We start from the raw sequence: 14396 nt of genomic DNA on the forward strand, positions 1-14396 counted from the left end.
ATGGCAAAAAATGAAAGCACTCTTGCGAATTGCTTCATACATGACTCCAACTGTGGAGAAATAATTGTATGCTGGAAAATATTTTGTGTAGACGATGAAGAATTAACTGTCCAAGGGTTATATGATATGGTTTTAAGCTCTTTTAATGAAACTAATCTGCATTTATCCGACCATTTTCTGGAAAAGTGCTAGGTAGGAATATCTTCAGAAAACTTCTACTCTGTGGATGGTTTCAGTAAGTCAATTTTTAATAGTGAGAATTTTACATAAACAAAACAATTTTGAATGAAAGTGACAGCAATGATACAAATGCAAATAAAAATGCTTTTGATATGATGGTTGAAGCTCAAGAAAGTCTTTCAACAAGAACAGTTCCAGAACTCAAAATCCAAACAATAAAAAAGATGAGTTATTAAAATCGTTAATAAAATTTATCGAAAATAGTGAATTTAAATGGACATTTTCAGAAATAAGTTCAAATATTGGTTTTAATACAATAAATATTTTAACAGATGTATTATGGTATATTGATGGGCATTATGAAAAGTTTGCTGTGCGATATTGTGGGATACCAAAAGTATTTTATCAATTTACTAATTATAATAAACCCGAAAGATATAAACATAGAAAGAGACAAATATCATCACTTTCTGTAGATATTTTAAATTCACATTCTCAAAGACTGTTAGGTAATCCTCAATCTGGTTTTTGGAATCATCCAAAATGGAAAACTTTTAAGCAAGAAGTTGAGATGCTGGCTCAAGGGCTTCAAAAATTCTGTAATCTTATAAAATCCAAAAGATGCCAGTTTCTTATAAATCATCATACAAATGAACAAGTCCGATGTATAAGCAATTCGCTTAATATAATGTACATTCCAGCACGACACACACCATCTGAAGATATCACTGATCTGTCAGATATAATAAACATTGGAGAAATTGATCAAATCTATTTATTAGAAGAATTAGACCTTCTATCAAATGATCGTCGTCAAAAGTATGAGTATATAGAAGAAGTAAAAAAAGAACTTAAAGTACCTACTATATTAGTAACATATTCTCCAGGAAGTAACTAATGTAACCTACAGTGGATTTGGCACACATCTACTATAGATATTAATTCTGCTCTTCATTCTAGCCAACCCTTAATTGAAACAATTTAACTACAAATCCCCAAATGTCACTCAAGAGCTATGAGAAAGGCTGCTTTTGAAAAATATGGTTTGATTACTCCCTCTGTTAAGAAAAGTATTTTAAGACATGTACAAAGATTTAGCTGGTGATGTTTCAGCTGCTGACACATTATCCCAAACTTGATAATCGAGTAGATATATTATTTGAACTTGAAGATCCTGATCTGATATACGATTTTCGTGAACTTTATGCTGGTAGACATACACAATTTGATACTTTTTGGGCTAAAGCAAAAGAATTTCTTGAAGAAGACATCGGGACTGCTGAGGATGATAGGCGACAATCACAAGTTGTGCATTTAGCAAAAGCAGTTTCAGTTAGAGATTTCCTAGATCAAGTTGAAAATTTTATAATATTTTAAAATTTTATAATATTTTAAAACGTATTTTCTTTAATTTTTTTAATAAATTTCTAGAATAGTAATAAAAAATTGTGAGTTGAAATTTACTTCAGATTTTGCTTTTATTCAACTTTGTTTTCACTATAGATTATTGATTAAATAAAACGAGTTAAATAAAAACGCGTTAAATAATATATTATACATATTTTATATAGAATTTTTAATTTAATGTAACGCTTCTTTTATATTTTATTATTTCAATAAACATTTTCTAAATCAAAACAATATTATAAATATAATATAAAATATCTAACAAAAAAAGTAGTTAGGTATTTATATAAATATTGGTTTTTTATTAATATGGTATTTTAATATTTAAAAATTAAAAGTAATCTATTTATATTTTATATAGTATGTATAATATTAACAAGAAACCCCTACACAGTTTATTTTAATAAATATGAATGATTTATTATTAATGAAGATGTAGGTTTATTTTAATAAATATGTAGGTTTAATAATAATGTAGGTAATAATAATGTAGGTTTATTTTAAAAAATATTAAAATTAGTATATTCTAAAATTTTAAGTTATATTCTTTAAAAATAATCAGATTAACAAACTTCACACAAATAACAATACAGTCGCAGGTCTTCCATTCATAACACTTATTTAAAAATAATCAATAAAAACTCATTGTAGTTAAAAGGCTAATACAAATGTTTATTTTTTTATTTTTTTACAGGTGTGATGTCTAAGCGAAAAAGTGGACATGAAAAGTTACGTGAGAAAAACATAAAGCTTCTGCGAGAAGATGCTAAAACAACTAAAAATCTACTATCCATGTTTTCTAAACTGAATTCAAATACCTTGCAACACCATGCTGATGCTGAGCCTGTTGATGAGGTTCAATCTCACGTTGCTAAAGAGACCCAAACAAACCTTGATGATGAAGATGGCGTTCATACTGACACTAATGAAATGACCCAACCAATCCTCATTCTAAACATCACAGCTTCTTCAAGCATGGTTGAACCTACTGGTGATACCGAAAAAACTACTTCCCGAGTGAATGATTGGTTTAATAAGCCTCACCTGAATGAACTGACAACTTTCTATAAATATCACCCACATCAGCCTGAAACACGTCACTTTAATTCAAATATGGTATATTACCGTCCTGAAGATGGTATGCAGCGTATGTTTCTTTCATTTTTAGAAGAAGAAGAGTGCCTGTTTTGCAGTGTTTGTTTGGCACATGGAAATGAGAAGCAGAAACCAAGTTCGTTTGTAACAGGTTTTAACAGTTGGACTCATATTCATCAACGTACTGTGGAACACGAATTGTGAAAGAGACACCAAGAATGTGTCGAGGCTTATCTACATTTCTCTGCTAATCGAACCATTCTAGATATGGTACAAGGTCAGCAATATAGTCTACGAAAACAGCAAGTTTTACATCGTAGATTGATCGTGGACAGAGTAGTATCAATTGTCAAAGTGATTGGTAAACGTGGTATGCCATATCGAGGTAAGGCTGGTTGCGAAGATGTCAATGTTTTGGCTAACGACAGAGTGGATCATGGAACATTTCTTGAAATCGTGATTCTTGTTGCGAAGTACGATGAAATTCTAAAAGCGCATTTGAAGGAAATTATCGACAAAGGCATGCTGAATGATAAACAGGATAAAAGGAATAGAGCTAACAGAAATACTTTTATTTCCAAATCCACTGTAAACCAAATTATATTAGGAATCGCTAAATTAATGAAAAGTGCCATTGCTGAAGAAGTACAACAAGCGGGAATATTCTCAGTGCAACTTGACACAACTCAAGATGTAACACAAGCGGATAAATGTGCGATAGTCCTGCGATACGTTACCGACAAAGTTGAGGAGCAACTTATTGGTGTTGTCGATCCACATTCTGGAAAAGGCAGTGATCTGTGCAAATTGATGTCAAATGTTTTGGAACAAAATGGCATTGATATTACTAAATGTGTGTCAGATAGTACTGATGGCGCGTCTAATATGGCCGGGGCATACAATGGATTTACTACATTCTTAAAAAAAGCGTCTCCTGGACACATTCACACATGGTGTTATGCGCATGTTTTAAATCTGGTCGTATGTGACGCCACCAGCAGTAATGAAGCTTCAATATCACTTTTTGGTATACTTCAAAAGGCTGCTATGTTTTTTCGTGAGTCCTACTTGAGAATGGACCTTTGGACTGATCACATGAAAGAAAAAAATGGCCAAAACATTCACAAACGACTAAGTGTTATCGGTGCTACTAGATGGGGGTCCAAACACGATGCCCTTCAAAAGTTTTTTGGTACGTTTCGCGACGGTGAAGGAGCATTATACACAGACGTCGTTCAAGTACTGGAAATAGCAGTCTCTTCCACTAAATTAAGTGTTGAAGCACGCTATGATGCGCAGTGTCTATTAACGTCCTTATTGAAGTTTAAGACTGTACTGACGGGATTTGTATATCTAAGAATAATGGAGTCAACCACACCACTGTCCAAATACCTACAGACGTCTGGATTGAATTTCATAAAGGCGTTTGAGATGGTTAAAGTAACTATTTCAGAAATTCAGACTCAATCACGCAATTTTGATCAAGTTAAGGTTTCTGCAGACCATTTCATTAATGTGTCCGCAACCATTCTTGACGAGAAAGAATGTGATTGTGTTATACAGACAGATTTGCCAATGGTACGCAAAAGAATAAGAAAAGTAATGGCAGGAGAATTAGCAAATGATGATCCACTTACAGATCCTTTAAAAATGTTTGAAGTAGAGGTCCACAATGGTATTCTAGACACAGTGTTAAGAAGTCTGTCGACTCGGTTTGCATCACACGGTGAACTGTACTCTGATATGAGTTGTTTTGACCCCAACGGATTTTCTGAGTTATTGGAATGTAATATTCCAAAAAAAGCCCTTCAGAAAATCTCAAGTCATATTTCGGCAACAGGTGTGTAAATTTACTTATAAATATAATTGATTGATTTCTTGTTAAACTTTATTAGTAATTGCTTAAGTATTTTTGTTTTCCAAATTGGTAAACTTCATTAAATTTTTAATTAGCATTAGATAAGGTTATCTCTTTTGTTCTTAGTTTTGAATATTTATAAGATTATCTTTATCTTTTTATATTTTAGGCGAAGAAGCGCAGCTGTTGCTTGAGCTGTTGGACTTTGCAAAAAAGTGGCCAGTTTTAAAAAAAACATTGGAAGAGAGTTACGATTGTTCTGATCAAATCACGATTGATAAGGATGAGGTTGATATTGAAGATGACGCCACCAAACATAAATGCGGCCCTCTAAAGAAGTGTCGCTCGTGCATTTACTGTTGCTACCATGTGCTTCGAAAATATAATCTTTACGGCAAGAGCTACTGCATGCTGCACAGGGCTTACAAATTCATACTCACAATTTCAATTACCCAAGTGGCTTGTGATAGGAGTTTCAGCAAGTTGAAATGTCTCAAAACAAGATTGCGAAGTCAGTTGACAGAAGATCACTTGGACTCACTGTTGATGATGTGCATTGAAAAGGACATATTGAGTAACATAACCAACGATGAAATTATTGATGAACTTGCTAAATCGAGTGGTGAATTAAAAAAGTTACTGTTTTTATGATTTTTAGTTTTTGTAATTTAAATATGAATTTATAATACAAATATAACACATGTACTTAAATGACATCTTTATTGATTTTAAACAAGTGTATACAAGTCCTTATTGTTCAATAGTGTTACAAAAGTACTTAAAAGTGAGGGGTTACAAGCGAATACGATTTAAAAAAAAAGGTCACTTAGTGGGCCTTTTTCATGATAGCATTTCCCGGGCCTTTTCAAAAGCCTAATCCGCCCCTGAATGTATGTACCACATACAGTACTAATGCATGTAGTACACACATTATAAATAATAGTGTATGTAGTACATAAACATAATGTATGTAGTACATAAAAAGCATAACACTGTCTATACTATTTAGACAACTACTGCATGTCAAACACTGTATGATACAGTCTGTATCATAAAATATGATACAGTCAGTATCATATATTATGATACATACAATTAAAGAGTTATTAATTACTAAAGACTTAAGTAGTTAATAACTATACAGTCTAAATAGTTATTAATCACTTAAGTCTTTAGTAGTTCATTACTTGGTAATACTTAATAAGTATTACCAATTTAGTGTTGCATTTTATTATATGCATTTGTGATATTCTACAAAATGAATGCAATGCCAACAAATATACTGATTAGTATTTTATAAATCACATTTTTTTGCCATGTTTATGCAGGTAGATCGAAAAAATTATTTTATTATGTTTATATGCATTTTATTTGTATAAACTAAATATTTTTTGCATGCGTTTGTCATTAGCTACTTTTTTACTTCAAATATAGATTTTTATTTTGATATAGATTATTTATTGAATATAAAAATATGTAAATTATGTTACTGTTATCTACAAACACAAATATATATAACCTATTACCTATAATTTTAACAGTAGTTATATCTAAAGCTCATCAAATGAAAGATGCAAGTTCAAATGTTTATATAAAGTTGTATAATGAGGAGCATTCAAACGTTAAAGTTGCTCTCAAGCGAAATCAATATGCAAGATTTGTAGGAATGCTAAGCTGTTAGAATGAACATTATAATGTTTAAATATGTGTATAATTTGTACAAATATTTTAATATAATTATAATTATTGTTACAACAAGTTTTGATTTTTCTCTGTGTTACAAAGTTAAAGATGCTTCTTTGATCAGCATTAATGTTAAATATTTATTTATTAGTAAATCCATGTGTTTAACAAAGATAACATATTTTTAGTAGATGGTTTTGTTTTGCAAAGATGTTAGTAAATGCATGTGTTTTACAAAGATAAAATATTGTTAGTAAGTATACGTGTACCTCATTCCTGTATCATAATTCTTATCTGCATTATAATTGTACGTTGTTAAAATGTCCTAAAGTTATAATATATTATGTAACTTCTTGTTTCTGTATAGTTTTTGTATTGTATGTTTTTATTATTTATTGTTTCATTATTATTTATTGACATTTATAATTATTTACTCAATGAAGCTTTTGTTTAAATTGTTCTTTTTTTTTCAGTTATGTTTAAAGGGGCGTTTATTTTTTAATTCATTTGGCAGCTGTTAAAGAGGGAGAAGGTAACAATTATTTGGGAGTGTATTAATTATATATATTTGTGGCATTTTAATGGTAATTGGAATTCTTTTAATAATTTTATAGTAGAGTTTTGAAGGTTGTTGTCTCTAATTATTGCAGTGAAATACTGATTCTATTATTCGAAAATTTTCTGTATAGAAAAATTTTCTGTATAGACTTGAAAAAATGAATGCAATATCAACAAATGAATCTATTGTTTTTTCACCATTTTTGTGCAGGTAATACATAAAAAAAATTATTATGTTTTTATTTATGTGCATTTTACACTCACACAATTATATATAACATAATACTTATAACTTTAGCAGTAGTTATGGCAATGCCTAAAGCTCATCAAATGAAAGATACAAAATCAAAGATTATCAAATTAAAGATTATCAAAGACTATCAAATTGTATAATGAGGAGCATTCGAACGTTGTAGTTGCTCTAAAGCGAAGGAAAGATGCAAGATTCGTTAGGATGCCAAGCAGTTAGAAAGAACATTATTATGTTTAGATATGTGTATAATTTGTACGATTATTTTAACTTAATTATAATGATTATTATAACAAATTTTGATTTTCTCTGTGTAATTATTAAATTAAAGTTGGTTCATTAATCAGCATCAATGTTTACTTTTGTTTCTTAGCATCAACTTTTATTTGTGCTAGCTGGGTCAAAAATGAATCTTTTAAAAAGTAGTTGTAATTACAACGTTATGCGTTATTTTTTAATTTATTAAAATCGAATCATTAAGTATCTCGAAACAAGAAATATATGACTTAGACCACTTTCATAATTATGGGCACATATTTATTCTAAAAAACGAAAAGCAGAAAGTTAACATACAACAAGTTATTGTAAGAATATGTTTTGTTAAATAAAAAAATATATTTGAAACTTATGTAATTATGTAATATTCCGTTATTTTTATGAAAAAAATATTATGCTAAACAAAAAAAATAGATTTTTATTTAAAACTTATCAATATTTGAGCTTAAGATATAAAATTTGATTACCATTAGTTTCTTAATTTTCATATAGCCGTTCGTTGTATCCGCCGCCTTCTTGATAGGCCAAAAATGGCTACAAAAAATTTTCCGTATGCGCTTTCCATTTATATTTTGAGATCAGTGATTTTAAACTCCAGCAATTTTGCATAAATGCGGTAAAATGCACGAAAACCCAGAATTTCTGAGTAAAATCATGGACGTATAAGAGATGGACGTGCAGCTCATTGTTTCACATCAAAGAGGGCGTAGAAATTAGCGAGCCATGCGAGTTTCCGACTTACTCTAAATTATCACCAGCCAACAAAAAAATCTATCAAAATGGCTGCCCACAGTTTAAAAACAGAACCTCTGATCACGTGGTATTAGTTTAAAATTTTATAGCATTTGTTTAAGAAGACTTTACTTCAGGGTAAAGTAAGCACTTCACTTGACAAATTACTAAACAAATTACACCAAGGTAAAGGAAATTAGTTGTCGGCACGAACAGATTTTCATCATTTTTTCAAGATAAATTTTTGTAAATTTGGGAACTTTTTTCGTGTAAACAAAGTCTGTCAATGATAAAATAGATCTGTATGGATAATTTTAAAATGACTAAAAAAAGTAAAGCGAAGTATAAAAAAACTTAAACGAAATTTTTTATTAAGATCTGGTTTCATTCAACACATTGGTCCTTCATTCACCAGCCTTAATTTTGTGTATTTTTTTAGTATTTTTTCCGACATGTCGCCATTTTTTGCCTCTGCTACTTTATAAGCTCAATAATTTATATTCTTTTATCCATTACATTTTTAGTAGGTGTATTTTCTTATAGGCTTTTTTAAAATTCATTTGATAAAGCAAAACCCTTTAAAAAGTTATTCAAATTTATAATTGTCTTGCAAAATGCGGTCAAATATTTCATGTTTTCGCTTTTCATATTTCATATATTACTTCAATTGTCATAAAAAGCACATAATAACCCATTTGTTTTTGTCAAATAAAATGTAGTTTAAATATAGCTGGTAAATCATATTATGTTAATATTAAATACTTAGTTATTCTGTGACAAATCATTTTCTTCTTTATTGTATTTACATTCACTTTATATATAAGTTATTTATCCTTTACTGTATATATTTTTGTTGTTAAACATAAAAACAGAAAATTCTATAATATTCATAAACTGGATGTCTACAGCAATATAATAGAGTAGTTTCCTAGACATAAAACCATTGTGCTCTAGGCAGCTAAAAAACTAGTTGATTTTTGTATTATTTATTATATCTCAAGTTATACATGTACTAAAGTAGTCAAGCAAATGATCTTAATTTCTTTTCATTCTCCGCGTTATTTCTTAAAGTATTAAGAATGTCTATCTTTAGAAAATTAAGCTTAAAACTTGGTTTTTTTGCTGTTATCTTTTATAAATAAGAGGAAGTTGAAATGACTAGTTAGAAAATCTAGTTAGTCCAAAAATTTTCGTTGAATCCGACAAACTTTAATATAATTTAATTTCTATTGCTTAAAACAAAAGATTTCTAACTATGCGCAACGAGCATTTTTCGCAAAAAAAAAACAACAGGTTGCACGTCGATTTCTTATATGTCCATGCTAAAATGCAACGTGATAAAAAAAAATTTATTTTGAATTACTCAAAACACACTAATGTGTCTTGTGGTTATTTATTTTTTATGAACTATCTACTACTGAAACATTGTAAATCGCATCCTTTTAAACATATATAATTGCACTATTTTCTTTCAGATCCTTCAATCCGCTATCTTTTTACCAGATGCAAAAAGTCGATAACGAAAATAAAGAAAAGAAATTTCAAGAAAAGAGGAATGCTCAAGCAGAGGCTGATAAGTCCACTACCATAAGAAGATATTTTGGTCCTATTAATAAAAACAAAAGGCTTGATAACCTCCCACATGGTGCATCATCAAGTCACCAAACAAAAATGGACGACTTTACTGAAACGATAAAGTAGCCTTCACAAAGTGCTCAACAGTTGGAATTTGATACCATCCTAACCCTTTCACTAGTTCTCTCTAGCCTCCCGTTTCACGTTATTGAAACTGCTGGCTTCAAAATGCAGCTGAATTATCTTTGTCCACAAGCTAACCTAAAAAGTCCAACCAACTTATCCAAATACAAGCTGCCAATGATTTATCGCAATCTAAGACCTGATGTAAAAATGCAAATTAAGAGAAATATCCCGCATTGCGAAATGGCAGCTTTCACTACAGGTGGATGGATTGCAAGAAATGGTGATCCCTTCGTCTCCCTTATATTGCATTATGTTACCAAATACTTTGAACTTAAAAACTTATTTTTGGATTGCCAAAACTTTATTGGGAGACATAGAGGAGGCTTGCACAAGGAATAGACCACATGATTTCTCAATTTCCTGGCCTACAGTGGGAAGACCTTTACAAAGTGGTTGTTACTGATGCTGCAGCCAACATGAAGAAAGCAATCACGGAAAGCAAAGAGATCAGTGATTATCTGACCGATCATCTGCTCAACACTTGCTTAACAAAGGCTGTAGAAAAATCAGAAGGATTCAATGGTATAATAAAGAAATGTTAAGGACTTGCTCAAAAGACCCACCAAAGTTTATTAGACTGACAGGATATCAAAAAAGCGTACGTGGAAGCAAATATAGAACCAGTCAAGATCATTCAGCCAATTGTAACAAGATGGAATTCTAACTTTATGATACTTAGGTCAATCCTCAGATTGAAGGCTGGTTTACTGGTTGCTCTAGAAACTCTAAACAAACCAGATCTTCAAAGTGATTCCGGATGAAATTTGATTCCGGATGAGTTAGAGTTTAATAGTATTTACAACATTTTACCGTTTCTGGCAGAATGTAAGCGATGCTCTGATTACTGGTCTTATTAAAAACTGGTGACTATGCAAAAAGTTAAAAAAGACATTAAATCTCCACTAGCTTTGCAAAAGAACCGTAAATGACATTGAAGAGCGTGACCCTTATGTTGCAGAGTGCCTACATAACTTCACGGAAAAATTTGAGAAGGTTTTACCTAATTATGGCGTTGGAGTCAAATACTATAATGTGGGTTAACTTCTGCACCCATATTATAGAGGATATACACTCAAAAATATTGCAAAAAGTGAGGAAGGGAGGGAAGCCGCCATCAAGGAATTGGTTGACAATCACCCAACCATAATCCAGTTCTCCGAGTCATTTGAGGATGGTCATACTTCGCTAGAAACATCAGATCTTGACGAAACTATGAATCCAGTGGACCTTGAGTTTTTGAAAGACATAAGGCAGGTTTCAGCGCATCGTCCTGGGACTTCACAGTCAAGCCAATCAAAGCTCAAGCCACCCTTGATGCTTGAATTTGAAAAGTATCAGACTATGGCCTTACCTGAATGGGATGTGGATGCTTTAGAATGGTGGAAGCAAAATAAAAATGAGTTACCTTTGCTAGCCGGTCTGGCTAGAAGTTACTTGGCTATACCTGTGACTTCTGCTTCATCAGAAAGAATATTTTCAGTAGTAGGAAGGACAGTTACTGATTTTAGGCATAATGTAAAACCAGAAAACACTAGCATGTTAGTTTTTGTGAGTCAAAATTACGCAAGGGTTCCTTCTAACCTCAACGATTGGGAAAAAACTTGCGAAGAAAAGCCGTATGAATTACCACAAGTCACACCACCAACTAAGAAAGCTCACCAACAGGGAAAATCACATAGTCAAGCTGAAACTAAAAAAAGAGGTGCACCTGAAAAATCTTCTCTAACTCTATCAGATACTCAAACTGGTCCTGAACCTAATAAGCAACAACAGCTACAGTTAGATACTCAAGCGACACTGTTGTAAAAAAATGAAATATTGCTTGATGTCGTGACCCAGAAAAATCCTTTGGGGGTATGATTCTACTATCATTGGTGGTTACTAGGTTATAAGTCCCTAAATCTGGCTACACCGTCCGTGGAAGAAAATCCATTTTCAAATTTTGCATAAAATCCCATTAAATACATAGCTGGTAAGTAACTTACAAAGTTGGTTTTAAGATACATGATTTTGCACTTCTATATATTGCTGATACTTGATTTTGCAGTTAAACCACAAATTTAGAATCGCCACATGGTCCGAATAAACTAATAAGGTTAATGGTGTTAGTTAGATTGCCAGTAAAATATAATTTTCTAATAAATATAATTAATTGTAAGCTCTATTTTTTTTTATTTGTTTACTATTATTTTGTAAAAAGACATGCTTGAAAGTAAAATCATATTATATCTAATTTATTATTGAAAGAAATCTGATAATCACTTGATGTTAGTGTAAATATTTTCTATACTGTAAATTTATTTTCTTGTAGTCTTTAATGCATTGTTATTGTAGGAACATTCACGTGGTTACTCAATGATGTTGTTGGCGAATTCGAAAAAAGTCAATCAACCGACTCCAGCCGTCAGTGAAACTGACGGAAATAAAAAGAATCCAACATTAGACTATTGTGTGGTTCGTGAAACAAGTGCTACTGTAGATTATGATATGGATATTGTCAACGATAACATTACTATAAATTCGTCGTTAATAAATGTGACATTTGGGGATATAGACTCAGCTAACATGTCTGATTTAATCAACTTTCAGTCAATTGATGGAGTTTTTGGCTCAACTGAAAACCAGGATCATAGTGAGCTCTCGACACAACACTTGTCCAATTCTGAAATTGTTACGGTAAATGATACTGGTGCAGACAATGAATCTAGTGATTCCAGCGATCTTCAAGATTCTCGTTCAAACTATTCCTATTCCTCAGAATCCTCCGACAATGATGAATCAGATGTGGAAAATTCACCGCTCTCTTCTGCTGCTGCCCGCGTATCTGTTGATTCACAAATCTCGGCAACCAGTCACAGGTCTCCTCAACCCGGCACTTCTTCGAATAATCGCATGACCTGTTCATCAGTTCATGTGAGTTCAAATGATCAAGAACATCCCCCAAACTTTAAAATACAACCGTCAACAACAAAGAAAACAAGATGCAAACGAGGGCGAGCTGAACCAAATAACTGGGAAAGAAAACGTAATGCTCTAAAGCGAATGAAAGGAGAAGAGTACAGAGGTCTGAAAAAAAACCGTGATGGTAATTTTGTACAATCAGAAGTAAAAGCACCACGCAGTATAAGTCCTGCGTGTCGAAGGCGACAACTTACTCCAAATTCAAGTAGGTTTAAAATTTAAATCTTTCATTAACTAAATCACTTTGGTTGGTGTACTTTACTTTTTGGAAACTGACAAAATAAATGGTTTTTTGTGTGGTTGCGTTTTATTGGGAAAAGAATGAAAAAAATTTGAAATCCTTGTATTATTGTAGTAGTCGTCTTAGCTCGTTTATACAGTAGACTAGAAACTAGTCAATATCCCTACTCCCTAGTTCTGTTACTCCTAATACAATACATTATAAGACCTTTTTTTATTTCTTAAGGTTACCATTGCTTCATCTCAATGTCAAGAATGCTGTTGACAAAGTGCTGATGACCGAGTTGCCGAAGTGTCCTGGATTTGCCATTTCTTCAGACATGTGGAGCTCTCGGAACAATAACTTGTATCAGGCCGTCACACTGCACTACATAAGAGAAGACTTCCTGTTAAGACACTTTGTTGTTGCTGCTGCTCCATTCAATGACAAGCACAAGGCTGAAAATATTGCCAAGAAATCGGACAAGTAAGTTATAAATTTATGAATAATTTAATGGTTAGGTTATGTATACATCAAATAATTACTCACTATTATTTTGTATTTTAATATTCTTGCATTTCTCGCACTAACTCAAAATAGCTCGAAAATCTCGAATTTTATCAAACTTTTTAGTTTCGATACATATCGAGACATAGTACGAGATATTACAATTATATTTATTTATTTTAGGTGTGTTTCTGACATTGCTGGAAATGACGGACATAGTTCAGTTGTTTGCGTCCATGACTCGGCAGCCAACATGAAAGCCGCCATCCCTATGTGCAACTTTGTTGATAAGTCACTCTTGTGCGCAGACCACCTTCTCAACCTGGTTGTGGAGCACCCCATTAATGATACAAAGTCAGTGTTGACAATGGACTTGAAGACTGCATTGACCAAAGCTACAGCCTTAAGTTCCAAGACTCACCGGTCAAACAATGTGGAGCAGAGAATTGAAAAAGAGGTCGAGTGAATTTTTAATTACAAAATAGTTTATACATTTAGTTATGAAATTAAAAAACTATTAAAAAGTTTTTACTGTTTTCAGTATTTACAATATTTTGTCATGTATGTACAAGATTATTATTTATTTTCCAGTTAAAATCACTCTTGGACGACCCTGATGTGAGTGACGATGAAAAGGCAGGACTGAAAGTTGTCAAAATTATTGCTCCTTGCAAAACTCAATGGGATTCGGTGTTCATGATGTTGGACAGTATCATGAAGATGAGAACCATTTTGATTTCTATTCGTGACAATCCTGGCAATGACACTGGTAGGATGATTGCAAACTCTGTTCCAACTGAGGAGGAGTTTGACCTTTATGACGAAATCTTGCCGATTCTCGTTTCTATTGCTTGCCAAGGAAAGTTTCCATTACTTGCTGAGGCTGCTAGGAAATGGCTTTGTGTTCC

The 14396-nt window shown here is 32.0% G+C and overlaps 1 long non-coding RNA gene and 2 pseudogenes across 2 annotated transcripts; all 3 read left to right on the forward strand.

The window, feature by feature from the left end:
- Nucleotides 1-1557, forward strand: LOC149889205 (uncharacterized; annotated as a pseudogene).
- Nucleotides 1558-2281: 724 nt separating this feature from the next.
- LOC149889206 (zinc finger MYM-type protein 1-like) lies at nucleotides 2282-4803 on the forward strand (annotated as a pseudogene). Its single transcript, XR_016453030.1, has 2 exons — nucleotides 2282-4522; nucleotides 4710-4803. The product of XR_016453030.1 is annotated as a zinc finger MYM-type protein 1-like (transcript).
- A 1070-nt stretch (nucleotides 4804-5873) lies between these two features.
- On the forward strand, nucleotides 5874-7164 carry LOC149889207 (uncharacterized). Its single transcript, XR_016453031.1, has 3 exons — nucleotides 5874-6200; nucleotides 6697-6807; nucleotides 7083-7164. It is a non-coding gene; the product is annotated as an uncharacterized LOC149889207 (long non-coding RNA).
- The last annotated feature ends 7232 nt before the right edge of the window (nucleotides 7165-14396 follow it).

The sequence above is a fragment of the Hydra viridissima genome, unplaced genomic scaffold, assembly GCF_058129835.1.
Source record: "Hydra viridissima isolate aposymbiotic clone 2 unplaced genomic scaffold, HvirCarnegie_v1 scaffold_5, whole genome shotgun sequence".
NCBI classification, from domain to species: domain Eukaryota; kingdom Metazoa; phylum Cnidaria; class Hydrozoa; order Anthoathecata; family Hydridae; genus Hydra; species Hydra viridissima.